Source organism: Pterocles gutturalis, unplaced genomic scaffold (genome assembly GCF_000699245.1).
Source record: "Pterocles gutturalis isolate BGI_N339 unplaced genomic scaffold, ASM69924v1 scaffold37542, whole genome shotgun sequence".
In the NCBI taxonomy this organism is placed as follows: domain Eukaryota; kingdom Metazoa; phylum Chordata; class Aves; order Pterocliformes; family Pteroclidae; genus Pterocles; species Pterocles gutturalis.
Genome location: NW_010109079.1, coordinates 380 through 4,806, shown reverse-complemented (window position 1 = coordinate 4,806; position 4,427 = coordinate 380).

The following is a 4,427-nucleotide window of genomic DNA, read 5'->3' as shown; positions in this document are numbered from 1 at the left end:
GTCTGTCTAAGAGCTGCTGGCACCCTGCCTGCGCTGGCAGCTAGTGCCTGCGAAGGACAGCTGGCAGGAGGAGCTGATAAAGCTCATGTCCTGGCCAACATCTTGCTCCCAGCCCTGACGAGACCCTCTGCCAAGCGCACAATGGCACCTGTGTCACCAGAGCCCACCCTGGAGGGCCACTCGGCTCCTTGCTCCGGGGTACACTCAAGAGCACCCACTGCCACCGGCGGCAGGTCCTGCTGCCCACAGACATGGGGTGACTAATGTGTCTGGTTTTCCAGGGCCAGGAGGTGCAGGACAGCCACATCGAGGGACATGGGGAGCAGTGGAGATGGACCCTGGGGAGAGCCCTCACTGTAGAACTGGGAGCACTGGGAACCCTCAGGAGTTGCCCGGGTAGGTAAGTGGGCTGAGGCTGACCCAGATGGGCTTACTCCTGTTTTTTTTTGTCTTGGCTATGCTAAGCACACTCCTCCTGGTCTCCCAGGAAGGGAAGCTGCCTTCCTGTTTGGTGGCACTGGCGTAAACTGGAGATTATCACCCTCCTCTGAGCAGGGACAGAGGAGGAACTGCCAGTTTCCTTCTCACCCTGAGCGATCCCATGTTCAGGGGCAGACCAGAGGTAGCTTTTCTCTGTCCCCTTTGGTTAACTCGAGGCCACTGGCATGAATCCCAGCTTCCAGCCATCCAAACCCCACCTTGCTTTAGGCAGAACCTTCCCTGCTCCTGCCGCCTGCCCTCTGCAAGGGGACACAGCGTGGCCCTGCCAACAGGGTGGAGGCAGGAGGCGAGACCTGCCCTGCTGCCCCTGTGCCCCTGGACAAACAGCGAGGCTCTGCCTGTCGTCACTGCTCCGACATTAGCACCATGGCAGGAAAGGGCTGGAAAATGCCACGGCAGGCGCAGCCGGCAAGTGGAAATGTGACGGTTATAAACCACTTGCCAAACAATGCTCAAGAGACACATCAGGCTGGAGATTTCAGTCTCCTTGGCTGGACACACCTCACTGCAGGCACCTCCCAAGGTTTAGACAATGTGTCGTTTTGCTTAAGGTCCCCTTCCCACCCAGTGCTGAGGCCACCCTCTCCTGGGGAGATGCTGCTTTGTGCTCCCCAGCTGTGGTGTAATACCCCCAGTGTGAGCTTAGGGGCTTCCTTAGGGCTGTGCTGCTGCTGGAGAAAGTGCAAACTGTGAAAAGAGGATGAGGAGGGCACTGGCTACTGGGTAACTGTCAAGGCATCCCCACTGCTCCCATGCCACCACTGGAGGGGAAAGGATTACCAAAGACCAAAAGCAAAGTCCCTGCGGCCCAGGGCAGGCGTTTGCAGCTCCTTGCAAAGAAAGTGCCTTGTCCTAGCAGCCTTGTGCCAGAAAGGCTGGGAGGGCACAGGAGGGAAAGGACAGATCCCATGGGAGAGCAGAAACCATGGTGGAGGTACAGACTGCCCACTCGGTTCCTCGCAGCTTTATCAGCCCTCAAGTGCTGCAGTAAAACAGCCATCACTTCTGGGTCTGCTGGGGCCAGATGAACACCAGCCAAGCTTCCCAGGAAGCGTCCCAGCCATCCCGAGGAGCCGGGAGCATCTTTAACCTCATTGTGTTGTGTTGGGCAGCACTCGCCCTCCAGAGCCTCCGGGGAGGAGATGCAGCCAGAGCAGCGCAATGACAGCGGAGTATCAGCAATGCTGTGAGTGAAAATACTCAAGAGTGAGGCCAGTGCCTGGTGATAACAAACCCCGTGCTCTCCTCTGCCTGGGTCCATCCTCTGCTGCCTGCCCTGAACTTAAACTTGTCTCCTCTGTCAAGTGCCTAATTACCTGGGCTCCTGCCTGGCTCTGCAGCCTGGATGTGAAAGGAGGACCCTCTCCCTGTCAGACAGGAGCGACTGGACAAGTTACAACGCGCATCCCATCAGTCTTGGATACTTCCCCTGTCACTGGGGGCTGTTTCCTCTTCTGCTCTGGGATCTAGCTCACCTAGGGGATAAGCTCAGGCGTTTTCTCCCCACTGCCCTGTCCCTTCTGCTGCTGCTTTTCCATTTCTCCCTGCTTTCTCCTGTTACCTGGTGTTTGGTGAGCCCCTGGTGTCTGCTGCCTCTTTGGCAGGTCGCACTATCCTCCTCCCAGCAATGAGCCTGCAGCTTGGAGCACTCCTGCCCTTAGTTCAACACGTGGGGAAGGGGAGCAAAGATGCTTTTTCCTGCAGTTCTCAAGTAAGACAGTTCTCTCACCCTATTTCTGTCCACTCTCAGGTGGCTGTGCCCCCCAGGGGTCTGCAGCCCCTTACCAGGCTGCGGGAATGCTCCTGCCTGAGATCACTGTTGTGATGCACAGCGTTCCAGCCTGCCTCTCAGCCCAGCATGGGTTTGCAGAGGTTGGATTTGAAAGGGCAGCTACAGCTGATGGTTAGGGGTAAAACTGGAGCCAGCTCCGCTCTGGTCAGGTTGTGTCCCAGAAGCTGACCGGCCTCGGAAGGTGCTGGTGCTGCAGCTGAAGTTTCATGGCAACAACAGATTACGTTTGTGTCTGGTCAGACCCTGAGCTATGCGTACTGCTGGTCGAGGCACTCTTAGTGGAAACAATGGAAAGTAGGTGGGAGCAATGCCTGGGCAAAGCCACCAGACCTACGGATCCTACCTCCCCCAGAACGAGGCAGAGTCTCCCAACCCCTCTAACTACAAATTCTTTGCTTACACAAAATACTTCTGCTACAAGAACGGCTCCTCCGTGCTGGGCTGCAGCCCGGGCCCGCTGCAGACAGAGGCAGAGGGAACGCAAAGGCCAAACTTTGGCCAAATGAGGCCAAGCGGGAGGTGCCGCGGTGGCTGGCCGTGCAGACACAGTTGGAGGTTCCTCTCCGCTCGCTTCCCATACTCCGTGGCACCATCAAGCAGTACCTCCTGGGGCCTGACAGTTTGTTTCCGGATTATTTGGTGATAGTTGTTGTTGGCAACAAAAAAAGGAAAATGTTTATTTTTCCTAAGCAACGTGGAACATGAAACATTATGGACTGCAAATGTTTATGCCCACAGACAGAATGAAAAGACTTAGGCTCCCATGTAACAAGAGAAAGCACGTGTATAAACACTGCAGGACTATTTTTATTATCAGACACTTTAATTACGTGACAGTTTGTGAGTCTAGTCCATCAACAACACCATAACCAAGCTGCTGGTGTCACCCAAGCAACAGTTTGCCAGAAACAGGAGTACTCACAAAGCAAACAAGCCCCGGGATGCTGGGACAGCAAAAGGATTCAAGAGCCCTTGATCTGATGACCTAGAAATCCCCTTCAAACCAAGAGACGGCTCTAGGATGCGGCACGCTCCAGACAGAGGAGGAAGGGGGTTGAGATGTCTTTTTTGTTGTGCAATTACATCCAAGCTAGGTGAACACTGAGCTCTTGGTGCCCAGCGCCAGGACAGCAGCCAGGACATCTCCCTGGGGCACGGCCACCTGGCACAGTGCAGCCCTCCCCAGACCCATGGGGGATGTGCTGCCCTCAGGGAGCGTAATGCTGCTCAGATGTGCAGGCAGGGATCTCCAAACCCACAAGAGAGGCATTATCCCCATGCCCAATCTCCTGGAGACGTCTGGGGGGTTCAGGGCCCTACCCCTCCTCTAATTTTCACTGAGCCACTTTTGTGAGATGGTGATACCTCTCTCCTGCCCTAATCCCACTAAGAGGAGATGGTCTGGTGCCCTGTCTGTCCTTGTGGGTCTGCACTGCACCAAGCTCTCAGTGAACCTCTAGAAGCACGTCTCTGGCCCTCACTGAACCCCTGAAGTGCTCAGTTTTTCATTTTGCTGGACAGCTATGTGCAGACTCAGCAGTGCTTCCACTCACATCACAGGCTGAACCATCCCCAGGGTAAGAACATCCAGGAACCCTTCATGTACCTGTCTGTGTATTTGGGATTAGTAGGAAAGAGCTGGCAGCACCTCTGGTGTGAAAAGTCTCTGCAGGACAATTTTTCCACAGAAGATCCTTTTTTAAACAAGACCTTCGCAGTGCACCCTCCTTCTGCTGAGCCCCCCAGGCTGTGCTGCCCCGGCAGGGTACACATGGGGGAAGAGAGGAAAGTGCAGCGTGAGCTGGAGCTGGGGATCCTCCCCAAAGTGTTCCTCTCATCCCTGCTCTCCTCTCCCTCCCCAGTTTGCTCTGCCAGCTGCACACCCCAAGTCTCGCCGCGCTGCAGGGTGTGTGTGTGTGTTGCATGTGAAAGCGCAAACACAACAAACCCGCCAGAGAATAACTGCTTGCATGTGTCTCCAGTCTCTCCCCCAGCAGAGAATAAACACTCGCTGTGGTATTTAAATAGCCAAACCAAACAGCGCAAATCAAACCCTTCCTGCGGGAGCTGCCCCAGCCCCAGCGGTGCCGGGACCCCCCCAGCTCCCGGGCTGCAGGGAGGGCAGTGCCGTGCT